Source organism: Rattus norvegicus, chromosome 10 (genome assembly GCF_021556685.1).
Source record: "Rattus norvegicus strain SHRSP/BbbUtx chromosome 10, alternate assembly SHRSP_T2T, whole genome shotgun sequence".
Taxonomy (NCBI): Eukaryota; Metazoa; Chordata; class Mammalia; order Rodentia; family Muridae; genus Rattus; species Rattus norvegicus.
This window is the reverse complement of record NC_141543.1, coordinates 87,757,501-87,775,932: the sequence shown is the minus strand read 5'-3', so window position 1 is coordinate 87,775,932 and position 18,432 is coordinate 87,757,501. Positions and strand designations below refer to the sequence as shown.

At 44.5% G+C, this 18,432-nt stretch overlaps 1 protein-coding gene and 1 long non-coding RNA gene across 8 annotated transcripts in view; both read right to left on the bottom strand.

The window, feature by feature from the left end:
• Window positions 1-18,432, bottom strand: part of Skap1 (src kinase associated phosphoprotein 1) — a 306,690-nt gene that overhangs the window by 196,075 nt on the left and 92,183 nt on the right.
• Window positions 6,021-7,200, bottom strand: LOC148003085 (uncharacterized). Its single transcript, XR_015632043.1, has 2 exons — window positions 7,096-7,200; window positions 6,021-6,573 (listed from the first exon to the last, which is right to left on the bottom strand). It is a non-coding gene; the product is annotated as an uncharacterized LOC148003085 (long non-coding RNA).

Here is an 18,432-nt window from a genome sequence, read left to right as displayed (position 1 = left end):
TGGGATGCTGGGTGGCTGGGATGCTGGGATGCTGGGATGCTGGGTGGCTGGGATGCTGGGATGCTGGGTGGCTGGGTGGCTGGGATGCTGGGATGCTGGGTGGCTGGGATGCTGGGATGCTGGGATGCTGGGTGGCTGGGATGCTGGGATGCTGGGATGCTGGGTGGCTGGGTGGCTGGGATGCTGGGATGCTGGGATGCTGGGATGCTGGGATGCTGGGATGCTGGGATGCTGGGATGTTGGGATGCTGGGTGGCTGGGATGCTGGGTGGCTGGGATGCTGGGAAACCCTTGGCAGAGCCTGTCAGGACAGTGGAGAAGAGGGACAGTGGAAAAGTAAAGTTTTCAGGCGATGAAAAAACAAAGCCAGAAATAAGAAAAAAAATAACCAAGTTAACTGGGGTAAACTGCAAGAGTATCTCAGGAAACAGCGTCAAGAGACTTGTAGAAATGACGGGTAAACCAACAGAGTTAACATATTTTTCAGTGCTGAAAATGCATGTGAAATATTTTATTCACAGAATCCACATTATACTTAGTGGCTTCTGGACACTAAACTGAGGGAGAAAGAGATTAGTTTTCCTCTTAGGTGATTAGAAAGTGATCCTTGAAGACATTAGTTTAATGGCTTGGGACTAATAAGGCAAAGAATTCAAGGCTTTATCATAGAAAGCACCAAATCATTGACTTCATTCATTCATTCATTCACTTATTCATTTTTATATCCTGTGTGCATGTGTGTGAGTGCACATGAGTATGTGGGTACATGTGTGTTGTGCAAGTTTGTATGTGGAGGCCAGAGGACGATGCTGGTGGCTCAAAGAGGGAGAACATGAAGTTGAATCAGACCTCATCGTTACCTTGGAGAAAGACCTCATAATGTCTGGGAGTGGAGCTCAGGGGTAGAGCTCAAAGCCCTGGGACCAATCTTCAGAATGACAAACAAACAAACAACTACAGGGGCAGACATAAGGGCCCACCCGAAAGAGAGATAACAAAGGAGAAACCTGTGGGCAACCCTGACCAGGGGCAAATTCTCACCTCCTCCTCTGATTCACAGACAGGACAGGGAAGCCTGTCTAGCAAGCTGGCGTATTATCTTGATCTTTGCTAAGCACGCCCTGAGCCTGTCGTCTGCTCTTATGGGTCCTCAGGCCATGTGGGCCCTCCCGTGCAGACGGCAGTCGAGACTTCCTGCCTCAACTTGTGGCACACTCATCTAAAACAGAAAGCTACCCATGATGCCCCCCTCTGCATTTTGCTGTTTGCTTGTTTGTTAAGACAGGGTCTCCCTGTATATTCCTGCCTGACCCTGAGCCTGCTTGGTAGTCCGGGGTGGCTTCAAACGCACAGAGATCTGCCGATCCTATCTCCTTGCATTCTGGGATTAAAGAAAGGCCTGGACCACCCTGTCCTATGACCAACATGGCTTCTTGTTTTGTTTTTTTTTTAAATCAATACACTGAAAACATCAAACTTAGGAAAATGCAGAAAAGCACAAAAAAAAAAAAAAAAAACCTCCATAATCCTAGAACCCACGAAGCCCCGCTCAGAACACAGTCCGAAAACCCCAGCCCACGAACATCTTGGCCGTCCTGCTCTGTGCTGTTCTGCCTTTCATAGATCACGAACGTTCTCTGATGACAGTAATGGTTCCTCCACTGACAACCTGGTTTTTAATGGCTGCAGGGTATTCCATCACGAGGCCGCACTGTAATTCATTAAACCAATCGCACGTAATTAAGCAGTTGGGCTCAGCCGGTCACCTGATGCTCTGGGAGCCTTATTAGCTTATTTCCTTAGAACAGATCCCTGGAACCCAAACTTCTGATTCTGAAGATGTGCACATTTTTGGGAACCCCGGAAGACACAGCTTTCAGTTTCTGAATCACAAGATAATACAAATGTGGGATACCCATACATGAAACGAGAATATGCCAAAATATTTTGGTGATATGCATTCTTTGTATGCACACAGAGATGTGTATTTCAAAATGCGTTGTTCACCATGTATGTTCTCTGATAACCTATTTATACCCAATAGAGGGAACAGGAAGAGGGTGATGGCATATGCCTGAAATCCTAGCGCTGGAGGTGGAGGCAGGAGGATTATGAGTTCCAGACTACACAAACTCTCACACCCATTCCCTCCCTCACATCCTCTCCCTCCCTCCCTCCCTTCTGTAAATTTAAAGGGCCATTCTTCTAAACAGCACTTGTAGTGGTTTTAAATGTTTCCCTGTGTGGCAGTGCCTTAGCTGATTTTCCTTCTGCCATTTTATTGTTTGTTTTGGTTGTTTCGTAAGCATGCTTGAAGTACACACCCTTCAAATCGTCAGGCACAGTTACTCTCATATGTCCTGGGTCTGGGGAGATGACTCGGCAGCTGGGAGGACCTGCTGTTCTAGCAGACCAAAGTCAGGTTCCTAGGACTTCCGGCCTCTGTGTGCACCTACAGGTAGGCATGCATACACACATGCACACACAAAAATATATCTCAAAACACTTCACGAAGAAGCAACCCATGAAGTCTAAAGGACATTTGCATTTGTGATCTTGCTACATTGTCTCCCGTTTCCGCCTGGGAAAGCCATGGCACGTCTGTGTGATGTAAGACACTTCTTGTGCTTTCTGCCTAACACTGAGCACGATGCAGCCCCGGGCCCACCAGCAGGTCTCCACCCATCTCTCCTTTAAGAAGTAAATCAGAGCATCCTCAGGTTCTCGGGTCTCCCTCCAGCGCGGTTGCTCACCACGCACTCACACAGCATTTATTCAGCTCATTTTGAAAGCTATGGCTCAGTAGCCAACTTACATGCTGTCTTCCCAACTGTCCCGCGTGCTTCTCAGAGGCAAGGATCATGTCTTAGCGCTGCCATTGTTCCGGTGTGCCTGTGCCGGGATACGTTTTAGGCACTGACTAATGTTTGCCAGATAAACTGCACAGGCCAGTGTTGGACACTTCCAAACCATTCCCAAAGAAAATGCTACAAGCTTGACTTTAAATTTCAATATTTAAAAAAGATTTTATTTTAACTGTGTATTTGGGGTTGGGGGGTCAGTGGACGTGTGAGTGCAAGAGCCCGTGAGAGTTCAGAAGAGGGCACTAGATTCCCCTCAAGCTGGAAATACAGGCTGTTGTGAGATGCCTGACTGTGTGGTGGGAATCAAATCCAGGTTCTCTGCAAGGGCAGGGAATGCTCTCAACATCTGTGACATTGCTCCAGCCTGGACTTGAATTCTTAATATAACCTATACACAACCCATGGTACTAAACAAAAATAAGAAGTATCCAGGACTATTCAAGTATACATAAGAACCATTATATGTGATGGTTTGATTTACAATTCTCTGTCTTTATCAATATAAAAATTATGCACATTCCAAAAATATTATGTATATGAGTATTTTGCCTGCATTTGTCTGTGTACCGTGTGCCTGCAGTACCTTCAGTGACCAGAAGAGGGCACCATATGCCTTGAGACTGCAGTTAACAGACAGTTGTGATCCACCACGTGGATGATGGGAATTGAATCCAGGTCCCCTGGAAGAGCAGCCATTGCTCCAGTTCCCACATTCAGAATTTAAAATTTTTATTTGTTTCCTCTGGGTTAAGCTCATATAGTATAACTTTTAAACTGTTTTCTTTTTTGCTTTTTAAAATGTGTGCGTGTGTGTGTGTGTGTGTGTGTGTGTGTGTGTGTGTGCTTTGTTTAGTTTACACACATGTGTAGATGCATGTGCATAGGTATGCTGGCCCATGGCTGTGCCCCTCCTATCACTTTTCTTCCTCTATTAATCTCTGCCTTATTTGGATTCAGGGTCTCTCACTGATGCAGGGGGATTGGCTGAATGGTGAGCCCCTGGTATTCTCCTGACTCTGTCCCATGCCCCAGCTGAGTTACAGAGACACTGCCCAGCAGGTTTTATGTGGGGGCTGGGGATCCAGTCTCAGACCCTCATGCTCGCCCACTGAGCCACGTCCAGCAAGCTGCAACCCCCAGTCTGCCACACTGGTCACAAAGGCTAACCCCTGTCCATACCCCACCCCACACTCAACAGTGCTCCATATCATGCTGTGTTTGCTACATTCGGTATAGTAAACAGATTCTTAATGTGTGATTTTTTTTTTCAGTTGGTAATAGTTCTATGGAACACGATTCTATCACTGTAAATCAAGGCTCATCTCTAACCCGAGAGAGGCATTTGTTAGTAATAGTTAAGGAGGCCAAAATGATACAAGTTATATCTTTCTCAACTTTGACCTTTCTGTTTCAGAGTCCTTGGGAAGGGGGGAGGGGGAGAGGGAGAGGTAGGGGGACAGGGAGGGGAAGAGGAAGGGGGAAGCTTTGCCATTTATAACCCAGAAAGTCACTGCTGGAAATAGCTTTCATTTTGCAAGAGAAATCGTTCATTAATTTACTCAAACACTCTTCACGCTGTCAAACACATGTGGTGTGCATCATTGTTGCATAAAAACACCATAGCACTGTATGTTATCAGCAAGGAAGGGACACAGGAATTTGCACGTGGTTATATCCTATTAACAGTGTACCACTTGCCACCTTCCCGAGGTTGCCAATACTGTAACCTTTATTATAAACAGCTTGGCGAGGCACGGCCTTTCTCCTACATCTTTCTCCCTGCTAGAGCTCCTCTGATAACGAAGGGAGATACCTTTGTTTGTTTTAGTCCGTGCCAAACTAATTAAAGTATATGTCAAAATCTTCCTGTTCCTTATTAGCCTGGAAACTCTGAAGAGTTAGTTCATTCAAAACTAAGGGACTGGAGATCATACATACAAAAAGAAACTACCTTGCCTATGGAGGCTCTATGGGTCAAACGGCCCCAGCTCTCCCACCTTCCAGAGCTTCAGAAATGAACTAGGAACAGAAGGTCTGCCGGGCTGGAAATGTGTCCCCTTGCTTTGCAGACCGAGCACCCCTGCTGTTCCGACACCCCCCTCACTTAGTTCTCTTTGCTTCACTTCAGTGTTTAAGTGGCTTATCTAGGCAGAATTAAAACACTCTACCACTCTCATTCCCAGTGCAGGTGCTCGCTTTTAATGCAAGACAGAATCTCAACATGCAGCACTGGAAACCTAGAGACCAGCATGGCTTCGGACCCATACAGATCCGCCTGCCTCTGCCTCCTGAGAGTTGGCAGTAAAGGGGTGCTCTACCAGGTCCAGCCCGTGTGTAAATCTTAAAGATCTTTAAGTGTGTGTCTTCATTTTTACGTTGACTATAAATTAGCATTCCGAGCAGGTCATCAGAAACATTTGCCTCTGCTATTTTTTTCTAGATCATTTTTTTCAGTGACCACAGCACTGGGAATCTGAGCACTGCCAAGCTTTATAGACTGCTCAGATCTAATGAGAAAGACTCAGCTGAGGGGGGCCCAGGTGTGGCTCAGCTGCGGGGGGGGGGGGAGTGGGGAGGGGGAGTTGGGTGTGGCTCAGCTGGGGGGTTGGGTATGGCTCGGCTGGGGGGTTGGGTGTGGCTCATCTGAGAGGGGATAGGGTGTGGCTCAGCTGTGGGGTGCTGGCCCAGCTAGTGTGCATGAAGCCCTGCTGTGTTCGGTCCCCAGCACCACATAAATGTGGTGTGGTAGCGTATGTCTACAGTCTTAGGTCTTGGGAGGTGGAGGAAAGGAGCTCAGAACTCCAAGGCTGGCCTTTGCTACATAAAGTTTAAAGTACTTGAGACTCTGTTTCAAAACAAAACAAAAAGAATGGGCAAACAGTCTGTGGTCGTTTAGAAGAGATGCTGGGTTTAGGAACCAGAGAGCAAATACCTCTCTTTCTTAATGTTTAGGGTTTTTTTTTTTCCCCAAAGCAATCACTGAATACTACAAATTAGAAAATATTTTTTCCAGTATAGAAAGGCACACATTTCAAAAAATCCCCCAAAAAACAAAGGACAGAACAGAAAACAAATCACAATTTAGATGGGGTTTCCATACATCTGTACCTTAATTTTGTACGTTCTCTCTCTCTCTCTCTCTCTCTCTCTCTCTCTCTCTCTCTCTCTCTCAGCTTGCTTGGCCAATAATGGACATAATGTGAAGAAAAAAAAAATCTCATCAACTTGACACGCGGTCCTCCATCTCTTCCCTTTTCGTGCAGCCTGTCTGTGTGGGGATCTGGGTGTTGGGCGAGTATCATCGCTCTGTCTGCCTTTCACTAAATGCATCCTCCAGGAGGGTCAACCCATTCTGTTTTTCTTTCAACTCAGTAGTTGAACTTAGAAGCTTGATAAGTCTTTGGCCTTGGTTTCCAAATCTGGAGAATGGGTGCACACCCACAAAGGTAGCAAAATTCGCTGTGAACGTCCCCAGTGACATCGGAACCAAAAGCCAGTCGCCATGCTGAGCACATAATCAAGATGGCAGACCCTGTGACCATCTGCCTCTGGTCTAGGTTCCAGGCCTTTCTGCATGGAGGATGTGTACGCAGATGGGACTCGGGCTTGGCGACCTCACCCGTGAAACGAAGATGCCAGTCCTCTCGTGAGATGGTGGTGTGGGTTAAATGGGGTGATGCCTTCGAACAAGACTTTTAAACTGTGGAGTGCTATAAAGTGTATGAATTAGTGACAGCGGTCCTCATTAGCAGAGGTTTAAATACTTCTGTAATGAAAAAATATTTTAATGTGTTGGAGAATCTATCTCTGGAGAAAGATTAGACATGGCACTGCCTAGAAGCAAGGAGATGAACTGTGAGACTCACAGAGCACTGCCAGGGGAATAGTCGACACGCCTATTCTGGGAAAGATACAACCCTAAACCTCTCACTCTGTGAGCTCTTGAATAGGATGAGAGAGGCCCCGTAAGCGTCTACGCGCCACACACATCACGGTGCCGTTTAGGCAACTTATGCCAAAGCTACCTGTCAAAATGTCGAGTCGTGATTTACAGAGGGTGAATCAGAAAGATGCTGATTTTTATTTACCTTTGAATCTGTGCAAATCCATTAATTATGGACTCTAATGCTATTCCTCAAAGCCCTTTGCCAGGTCACATCCCTTCTGCCCCACATCCTGTTTGCTCTTGGTTCCTCCCATAAATTTACTTGAGGGCCTTCCTGCCTGCTTACCTAGCCAGCACCCCTGACCTCCTCAATCAAAGCCGATGGCTCAGACTTTCTTCCCTCACACCCTTGTCCACCGAGCTTTCATGTTGTCCCATTCTCAGGCAGCTCCTGAAATAGAGAGACGGTCAATAGTCCTCTTGTACTTGCTACTCAAATAACAGTCATCTCCCTAAGGTTACGCTCTCCAGAGTGAGGCCGCTATCTACTTGGAGCTTTTAAAAAATATATTTAAAGTTTAAGATCAATTGGATGGCTTTGTTGTTCATCTGCCTCGCCAGCCATAAGCACGACAGCTTTACCCCGGGATGGCTGCTCTCCAAAGTCACCGCAAATAGTGTGGGACCCTTCCATCTCCTCAGAAGGTTCTACCACACAGCACGGATCTAGAGCGCCCTTCCCCTCTCTCTGCAATGTGGAGAGACAACATACTATGGTGAAAGAAGAACGAGCTTTGAGATGAGAGGCCATTTTGAATACAGGACTTAAAAAGTGGAGAAAAGGAACTGTCTCAGTGGGTCTGGGGCTGTAGCTCGGTCGGGCAAGTGCTTGCCTAGTGTGCGGGAGGCTGTGGATTTGATTCTCAGCACTGCATCAGTTAGCAGTGGTGGTGTGAGCCCGCAATTCGGACGTCTGGAGCTGGATGTAGGAGGACCAGAAGTTCAAGTTCACCCTTGACTACACAGGAAGTGTGACACGAACCCTGGGCTATATCAGACCAGAAGGAGACAGGGGCTGGGGTAGGGATGGGCGGGGAGCCTCAGCACCCAATACATTTTCTGCAGTGGGCAAATGCTTCATTAACGGCCACCCTACTAACAGGCTACTGCTTTCTCAAGGTGCACCGGGATATCTGTGTTCCTTTTAGCAGAATGCAGTGTCTGGAGGGGAAACCAAGAACTGTAATTCCCTTTCTGTAAGGCAGCGTGGTGCACTGGAATAATATAGACTTCAGAACTAAAGAGGCAGGTCGAATATTCTGCCTCTCCTGCATTCTTAGCTGAAGGCCTTGGACAAGTCACGCTCTCATTTCCCCATTAGTACTATGGCTTCACACGCCTACATTGCACATAGTGGTGCTTACACGTCATGTCTGTAAAGTCACCGTGTGCTGCACACGTGGGCATCCAATAAATACATTACAGACAGTGGGCACTCCTAATTCACCTTCCAGAGCACCACGCATGCTAAGTGGCTGCTCTGACTGATAGTGAAGGGTTGGGTTAATAAATCTTTTGTAGTGGGTTTCAATGCATTTGTTTAAACATTTCTTCCTAAGTAGGGCTGTAGAGTGTCTCTGGGATGCACCAAACTAAAGTTTTTCTCTGCGGTATTATTGGTTCCATTTATAATAGTTCTCTTAAATTTATATGATGCGGAGGGAAAAATGGAGTGCTCACAATTCATCAGGCAGGCTTTAATTTACCATTCCTCGGTAGTTTTTACTACTATGAAGGCATTTATGGAGTCATATACCAGAATGCATCTGCAGAGATTGGCATAAAAAACTGTCACCATCACTGTCCCCAACAAAGACCCAGCTTAAAATTTTGCCAGGACAGCAAGTTGGAAATTTCTACCGTCAGAGCATAATTCAAAAATCACAACTTGAGAGAGAGAGGGAGAGGAGAGGAGAGAGGGGGGGCACACATTGGTGTATGCATACACATCTGTACACACACACACACACACACACACACACACACACACACACTCCATGAGCATGTAAAACCCACCACCAGTAATTAAATATGTGTATGGAGTGTTAGAAGGCTGGGAAAGGAGAGGTGAAACACCCTGTAGCTTGGACCCTTTTCTACGTCCATGTCTACATTCATACAAGTAAGAGGGGAGCTCCCCTTGCGACTAGTTGTAGGCACACCCCAGCTGGGCACACTTCACGCAATTGCACTACTGGATTGAGCTGTCTCAATTCGTCTACTGCTAGGACTGGGTAGGTCTTTCTGAGAGATCTTTGGGGGAAGGGGTAGAGAGGTGAGTCACCCAATTTAGTAGCCAGTAATTCCCCAGGAAAACAAACCAAAACATCCAGAGAGAGAGAGAGAGAGAGAGAGAGAGAGAGAGAGAGAGAGAGAGAGAGAACGAATAAAGGCAATGGTGAGTTCAATACTCAGGATGATCCTGTAGCAAGGACTCCGTTATCACTGAGCACAATTCTCTTCTCTCTCGGAGACAATCAACTTTCAGCCCAGAAGTGTACCCTTAAAACCTCATAACTCAACTTAACATAGTGTTAAAGTTTGGGGGGATATTTGTCAGAGCTGAGGCTGACGTGATCTGTCTGGGGGAGCCTAGAACAAAGAGTGGTGGGTGAGGAACATGTCACCTCTGCACACATTCATTTCCTTGATGAACAAGGAGCTATTAACTGAGGAGAAGGCGTTATCTGGGTGAGGAATGATGCCGGCTGCTTCTGCTGCTTCTCCTGAAATCCTCAAGAAGAACGCAGGACCCAGGGAGTTAAAGGAAGCAGGTTTTGTTGCTGGGAGACGGTGGATTTCTTTTTTTAAAAATGGCATTTAACTTGGTAGAGTATATAGACACAGAACTTTCTCAAGCGGGACTGGAAATCAGTTTGAGACGTGAGTCTGTTTTGAACCGATGCCCTCTGACCTCATTAAGTAAAAAAGTTTAACATAAACTTTATATTATAATTTTAATTATATATAATTATATATAAGACTTGAAAATTTCTAGGAATATTAAACATGGCGTTTGTGCAAATGGTTGAGAAGAATGGGCATTCATGGGCTGCTTCTTAATAAAATGTTCCTGGTGGACATAACTACGTACACTGAGCATGTGGCTTGACAGAGCGGTTATCACTCTCTGCAGACTCTCCTCGTCAGTGACCAACTTCTTGTTTCGGGGACTGGGTTTGAACCCAGGACCTGGAGCACGTTGAACATGTGCTACTGAGCAAACCCCAGTCCCCCAATCATAGACTCTAATCGAGGACTTCTAGATCAAACAGTATTCCTAACTTCATCTTTTCAAATCCAATTATGATCAGCACATCACTTACATGATGTCCTAAACGAGTCACCTTTGTAACTGACCCTCAGGTAGAAATGTAATTGTGTAAATGAAGTGTAAACATAATTAAATACCATATCCTGTTTTTAGCTTTACCACTGTTTTAAAGTACATGTCAAACATGGCTTCTCACTTAAAACACATCTCTTTAATTTTAACATTTTTTATATTACTACAGCTTTAACTCACTGATAACATTTATAAAAGGCTAATAACAGTGTGTGTGTGTGTGTGTGTGTGTGTGTGTGTGTGTGTGTGTGCGTGCGCGCATTCATGTGCGCATGCGTGTGTGCACATAGGTTTATTTCAGAGGTAAGATTTTATTCTTACTTCTGCTGACCAGGTTGGCTTTTATTATACTTCTTTACATGCTCCCTGGACTTGTTCAACTTTGATTGTTCAAGTTGGCATCTCAGAAGTCTAGGAACTCTTGCCTAACAAACTTATTAAAATAGATCCCAGCAGCTCAGATGCAGACAATAACACGAAATACCTGCCTTTATCATTGAAAAAAATGACCAGTATATTTCATTTTAAAAGGATAGTAAAAGTTTCTTAATCAAAAATTTCTCAGGGATTTTTTACCGCATGGATTTACGGCAGACTGGCTGCATCTTCCTGGCCAGTAAAACTGCCAGCCTACCTCGGTCAATAGCTCACATCAAGACACCACATTTTAAAAATCTTACTGATCGGGTAAATAGCACAGGATGCATCCTTTTCTAACTCTACAGATATAGCCTTCGTGGAGACGTTTATGAGAACTGAAAGGACTGAGGGGAAAATAAAACCCAGGCAGCATTTTAGGTTAAAAAAAATTCTTTATTGGAATTTCAATAATTCATTTAGCAGAGTGTGCAAAATTTTCACAGGATCTTTTCTTAATTTTATGATTTTGCCATATATTGAAAACCATGCCTGGCATACTCTTAGATCACTGAGACTGAAAAACATGAGATGTTAAGAATTATTATGAGGCATAGCTTGGGCGAAAGGCTGGAGAACATTCTAAGTCAGACAGAAGTCAATTTCTTGCCTAGTCTATACGAGAAAAGTAAGGTTAAAATTGTGGAACTTTTTCTCTGGGTTGTTGCCTGGGCTAGCCTTGGGGGTCACGGCGGTGTGCAGGATCTCCCACTGGAGCCATCACCACTGAACTACAGAACAGGTCACTATTCCACACCCAGATACCAGGAATGGCTAAATCACCATTGGTACAGATCTGGCTGTGTTTCTGATTTAATTTCTTAAAAGCAAAGGCGAAGTGTAAGAATTTAAGGAAGGAAGTCAGAGTACAGGAAGCAGAAAAAAATGGCCGAGGACAGACAGTGTGAGATATAAATTGAAGCCCCCTGAGTGTTCCTAGGTGATGCATCCTCACAAGTTGGTACCCATTTAGATTGACCAGACCTGTCTAGTGGGGGCAGCCGAGTTCTAACTGAACTGGAGTTAACGTCCATGTCCCCCCATCTGCTGTAAATTCTTTTGAATCTGAGAGGCAAAGTCATTAGTCTTGCATATAGTTTTCTCTTCCAAAAACGAGACAGGTTAGACCAAGCTAGCTCTTCACAACGGAAACGTTTAGAAGATGCTTCAGAAGATGCTACGTAGCTAGATGCATGTCTCTTACTGCTTAATAAAATACATGTGAACGAATCAATATGTTTGCAGTTCAGAAATTACACTGCAACTTGAATTTTTATTCAAGAAGCAAATGCAAACGCTCTAGGAAGAGATTCCCCCACCCCCTGTGCAGGGTCCTTAATGTACCTCATCCTCAAACAAGTAAGAGAATTTAAATGGATCCAAATTAAAGGGGAAAGCACTTAAGACAGAATACCATCAAATCTAAATAAATCTATTATTTTGGAAGAGGCATGAATGAGTCTACACAAGAAGCTTCTGGAGTTTTCCCACTGTTCCTTGAAACACTCAGAAAGATCTCTGGGTTTATAGGTGGAGGACATCTGCCCGAACAGAGAGACTGAGAAGATGGGCGAGACAGACCGGCTGCCTAGCTTTGTTTCAGTGCTATGTTAGAGCACACAACTATTATTTAGAGTAAGATGCATAGCAAGAGCTCGGATAGTCCCCTAGGACAATCTCTGTCAGTTTTGGCCACCACACCTCGGTCTACCCGGACACCTCCTCATAGCTGTGTGAAGCAACCGTTTGCCAACAGTTTCTGTGATACACTGTTACTCCTTACGATTCTCCAAGAAATGGATCATCGCTGCTCTGCTCTTCCTGATTTTAATGCTAAATGAAACAAGGTAAACCCTTAAAGTGCTTAATAAATTCTGCTTAAGAAAATAAGTACTCTAGAAAGACTTTTCTGGTAGAAAGGACAGGCTCTACTTCAGAAAGCATTGCGGAAATACGAATATGTGACTTAAAACCAGAAGCCGGAAAATACGTAAGAGCAGTGACCATTCTGGGTGACCAAATGGATCAATATAAACACAGAGCAAATGCCACAGGTGTAAAGAGAGGCTGCCGTTTGCCTCTCTGCTCAGGTAGGATTGTTCAAGGTTTATACAAAACTGTATAAAGCTACAATTCAAATGTCTCGAGGGAAATGCTGCCTTTACAAGAAAAACAACCAGGCCCCAGGAGGAACCAGGACACTTGACATTGATCACAGAGCCAGGGTAAAGAAGGCCAACTGACCGATTATTGATAAACCTCAAAATGTAATATCAAATTCGTGTTTTTCCAAGTACGAAAACGAGATTATTACTATGAACAGTCACAAATGTTTGGCTATTAGTGACTCTTTGATAGGCTTGTTCGGTTTTATTTTCCTGTGCTCAAAGGAAACACCAGTCCAAAACCCAAACCAAAACTGCACAAAAATCCAAGTAATCAAAGTTAGATTTGTGTCCATGTATCTCAAAGGAGAAGCTCATTAGTTAATAAAGGAGAATTGATTTCTATTGCTTTGAAAAATAATTATCGTCTCTTGGTGGGGGATGAAAAAGAAAAATTAGTCAAAATGTTCCCCCTCATATAGCCCGTGACCAACCCCCTCCACCCTGCTACGCCTAAGCCATCCTTCTCTGTCCGCTCCCTTGTGGACCAGTCAATATTCTCTCCTGGAGAGCAGGCCAGTACTTGATATGACCAAGTGTGTCCTCCAGAACTGTCCCATGGGATCCCACGTGACAGGGGTCCATCACAAAGCCGACTGAGCACAGAGGGAACTTGACTTCGCCACTTCTCAAGTTTCTACAAGTCCCCAGAAAGGGCTTTATCAAGTGCCACAGAGCGAAGGAACCCAAAGACAGCATTCACTTTTAATCTAGAAAGTTGTCACTGGTGCTTTCTCTAGAGGTCGAGCAATCCAAGACACGTGTGACTTGCGGTGGTGTCTTCTGAAACAAATAGAATTTTATGTTGCTCATAGAAATATATACCTGCCCTTGAGCTGTATGCGGTTTAGTAAGGATTTATAAACGTTTGAAATGTGTGGGTTGAGAAAAGCATATGACAATCATAACTTCGAAATGATAAACTTTATATGAGAGAGAATTAAATGGTATACATTAGGAATGCTAGCCACTTCCCTTTAAAATTGGCATGGGAAAAAATACCTGTAAGTTGGACTTAAAAAGTCATATCCGGGGCTGGGGATTTAGCTCAGTGGTAGAGCGCTTACCTAGGAAGCGCAAGGCCCTGGGTTCGGTCCCCAGCTCCGAAAAAAGAACCAAAAAAAAAAAAAAAAAAAAAGTCATATCCAAGCCTTCCATCATGTATCACTGAAGAATATAAATTTCTTATAATTATAGTTGGTTCTGTATGTCTCCCCATAACTTATGTAATAGAAAACACGGAAATGACGGCTCTAAGGAAGTACTTACCTTTTGAGGTTCAAAGCATTCACGAGAAAATAATTTCTCCAGAAAGAAATATTTTAAATATTAATATGCATGCACGCACGTGAAATCTTTAATTATCTAATTCATTCCTCATGTTCAGTGTTGAAAACTTAAAAAAAAATCATAGTCACCCGCCCTGTACTAAAATCCCGCAAAACAAAAATCCAAGAATGCGCAGAGCGCTATTGTGTTTTCGCCACAAGAGGGCGCTAGAGAATTCCGATCCTTTCCAAGGTCTATAAAATCCTTTAACTGCTACTTTATAGACATTCAATTACAACAGGCCATAATACATTAAGGCATTAAAGTATACATATATCCCAGCATATGCCACAGCACACGCTGCACGAGTGTCTCTCCAGATGATCGCCAGCGCCAACATCAAAACGACGCTCGGGCTTCTAGGGCTTAATGTAAGATTTTATTCTTCAGCCCTCCCCTCTCTGAAAGGCAGCTCTCTTGGTGAGCTGATCCCCTCGGAATGGAAAATATCAAGGCATGTGATAAATACAGAGTGACTGGAGGGTATGACAGGGCAGAGGAAGGTAAGGACTACTAGAACTGAAATTTATGCAGTTTGGAAAAGGGAAGACTCTGGGGATAAATGTTCGCCGTCTTTAATACCTTCTAAAGGTAACACTATAAATGAATTAGGGGAATTATTCAGTCTCAGAAGATGGTATGGAAAAGAGCAATGGCCTGAAACCAAGGAAGGGAAAGTTTAGGTAAGACATGAAGGATAAATTACTAATAATAGTTGGGCGGGAAGGATGTCCTGGAAAGGAAGGGCCCAAACTGTAATCGCTATATTTGATTGTTAATTAAGTGAGATATTAGCAAGAATGATGTGAATTCATTAGATGGGCTATATTAGATGACCCAGACACTTCCCACCCTGAGCTCTGACAGTCTCTAGGTCTCACTCTGCTGCTGGGTGTTTGAGAATGTCTTTCTGGGATGACAGTGATTGTCTGCAGGGAGGCGAGCTCCGGACAACAGTTAACCCTGTGCTGGTAGAATAAAATCCAAGGCTTCGTTGTGAAATGACATAAGGATAAAATTGTGCCTACATTCCAGGCCATTCTATGAAAATACGCTGTGCCCTGTAAGTTATGGGCTAACAGTTTATTTTTTTTAAAAAAACCTCCTGCAAATTGTATAAAGGCTTCTATAAGTGAAAATGTCTCCTGAATAAACAATTTCCCCCCGAAAACCCCAATATTTTACAAGCCAGAGGTCCTATTCTGCCTAATCTTTCTTTCTTGCTAGTGTGTCTGGGCTCAAGACCCTTAGGGTACAACAGTAAAAGGGGGGGGGGAGGATATCGAATCTGAAAGGCAGGCGAGGGCAGATAGGGAATAGAGTTCGGGAATCCAACCATCTTTGTCCAGTCCACCATAATATCCTGGTCTAAGCAGAGCTTCAGTACTAGTCAACCTGTCTGTCTGTCTGTCTGTCTGTCTGTCTGTCTGTCTGTCTGTGTCTCTCCATCTCTGTCTGCCTCTCCATCTCTGTGTGTGTATCTGCCTGTCTGTGTCTCTCTTCTGTGTCTGTCTCTCTCTTTCTCATTCTCCCCCACTGTGCTAGAGATCAAACTCAGGGCCTTGCACATTCTAGGCAAAAGCTCTGTCCCTGAGCTGTATGCCCAACCTGAAGAATTTCTGTTTTTACTAATTGAACTTTAGGTCAAAAGAATTTATGGCTAACAGAGAAGTAAAGACTGCCAAAGTATGAAGAGACGTGTGTGTGTGTGTGTGTGTGTGTGTGTGTGTGTGTGTGTGTGTGTGTATGTATGGCCTGAGGGAGTCATCTGTGCTTAAACTAAATTTTTCTAAATGTATGTGAATATTAGACTTGGAAGTAAAGACGGCCAATGTGGAGCTTGAGGAAGGACGGTCTAGTCGTTAAGATGGTACCGAGGGCTTTCGAATTTTAAACATGGTTGCCATGGGCGCAATAACCAACCCTGGGGTGGCGAGACCGTCTCTGCAAAGCAAACGCCACGTTGAGCCACATTGCGTTCATAGACTCTGAACAAGACAATTAGGCGGTGAATGGGATTTGCAGTCAGCGGCCTGTAGAGACGTAAGCTCTCCTCTCCCTGCTTCTGACTGGTGTCGACACCCGCATGCACAGCACCATGCAGCAGCAGCCGAAACCCTCTGAGTCCGCCACCACCCAAGTGACCACACTGGTGTCCTTAACAGTTACTGTACGAGGAAGTGATCGCTATTAAACTTGTTACTTGTTGATGAGTTTAGAATTTGGAGAGAAACAAAAATTACTCCAGGCATCGCGTAAACAGTCTCTTCTGCCAAGTCACTCTTGGAAAATCGGCCCCTCGCACTTAAGAAAGTCGTGACTGTTCTCCCATTAATTGGAGGAGAAGCCCAATAAATGTTTGACCTTTCTGGAAAAGACTTCCAAAACCACTTTGGCCAGAAGTCAAATATTCCTTTCAATGTCTCCCAAAACACTTCGGGGCCAAACAACTGGTGCTCCCTGCGGAGCCTGACCTGCATCGGCAACACTTGACCGTGAGGCATACGCTGCGCTGCGTGGTAGGGAAATTTAAAGCTCCCTCTTCTTGGAGGCGACTCCAAGAAGGACTCGAATCTTACTTCCCTTTTAGATCCCGTGTGCTAAGCCCGTGTCTGAATAAGGGTGCTTGGTGATAGAGGTATTCGATAACAAACCCTTCATCGGTAGTATATTAAAATCTACAAAGCGAACCGAGGGCCTCAAAAGATAACTCACGGTCCAATGCTAAATCAATTCAGGAACTCGTACTTTACCTACAGATGTGACAGCATAGGTTGGGACATTTGGGGATGCTTGTAAAATAGACCAGCCCGAGTCATTTTGAGAAAAGGTTGTGAACATTTACCTGGAAGATGTGTATGTCTGAAGAATTTCACTGAAACTTCAGAAAAATAACTTAAGAGCCAGGACTAGGCTTGTAAGAGTTTTGGAGTATCACCCTGCAAAGCATGCTGGGATTGTGCACAGTGGGGGAAGTTCCACAGGAGAGGGGGAATCTACATGGGTGAACACCAACAGGCTCTTCTCACAGGCGTCACTGCAGTGTAACACCGACCCTGTCACTTGCAATGGGACCAAGGACCTTCACTCCCGAGGTCTCCTCTTTGGTGGAACAACACTTCGCCAGGTGATTGCCGAGCATCTTCGGAATCTAAACTGCCATCATTTCATGTAGAAACTTGGGTTACGTTAGCAAGCTTCCGATTTGTTTTGTGTTCCAGTTAAAGCAGCACCGTGGAGGACAGCCCAGAATCGACATGCGTGAGAGTGTTTAAAGGGTACTGAAGAAGGTTAGAGTTTAAACATGCGCCCGTCGCCAGATATGCCAGGGGAAAGAATGAAAAATGGGTTGTTCATAGACAGATAATTGTTATTGTTTTTTAATTCTTCACGAAACATGTATAATCCGTGGTAATCATTTGTTCACGTTATATAAATTACTGTCAGATTTGAAGCCCCGTTTGTCATCTTCATCTGTGATTTATACCAGACTACACAAACGACGTGATGTCTTAGATCCAATAAGACATTTGTCTTCATGAGGAAGGCCACTACGATCCTGAATGACAGCTCACTTACCCTTATCACAGTTAACTCAACACTGGGTCCTTAATGTCTCTCAGTGATCTGAAATCAGGACTCACCTGAAGCCACTAAGAGACGTGTTCAGAAATCCACCATGGCCATCAGAGGGCGGGGGACTTTACTAGAGAGTGCGTTCTTGGGTCCCCAGATCACAGTCATGTAAATGACTTTTATGTGCCCCCCAGCAAGAGCCTCAAAAGAAAGACATCTTCTAGCTAACAATCAAGATGAGCGCAGTTGTCTGGAGAATAAGACGAAAGTGTGACAAATGTTTGAGCGTAGGTATGCACGCGTGTGGATTTATTTACAGACAAGTAGGGGAGAGCCTATGTTGAGCCCTCTCCCTATCTTCATATTATAGAACAACAACAAAAAAAACACCTAAAAACTCTAAATATGTTCACACAGTTGACTAATTCACACACACACACACACACACACACACACACACACACGAGAAAGGAAACAGTTCGCTCTCTCCGCCTATTATTCCTTTCTGTCTACCAAGGAGCTGTGCGTGCTGAGGGATTGAGTATTATTGGCACTGGGGAAGCAGTGACAGACTCTGTGATTGGCTTCTAACATTTCAAGTAAAGTATCTCTACACACATGCTCCTCCCAAGTTATGGAGAGACTTAAGCTAAAATTTATCCTGATCAATGAGGTCATTTGACTCTAATCCCTGCATCATTAATCCGCATACCTCAGTAAACCTTATAGAGTGCTTGATGTTTACTCAGTGAGCCCGTATCGTTTCCACACGAAAACCGGTCCTTAAATA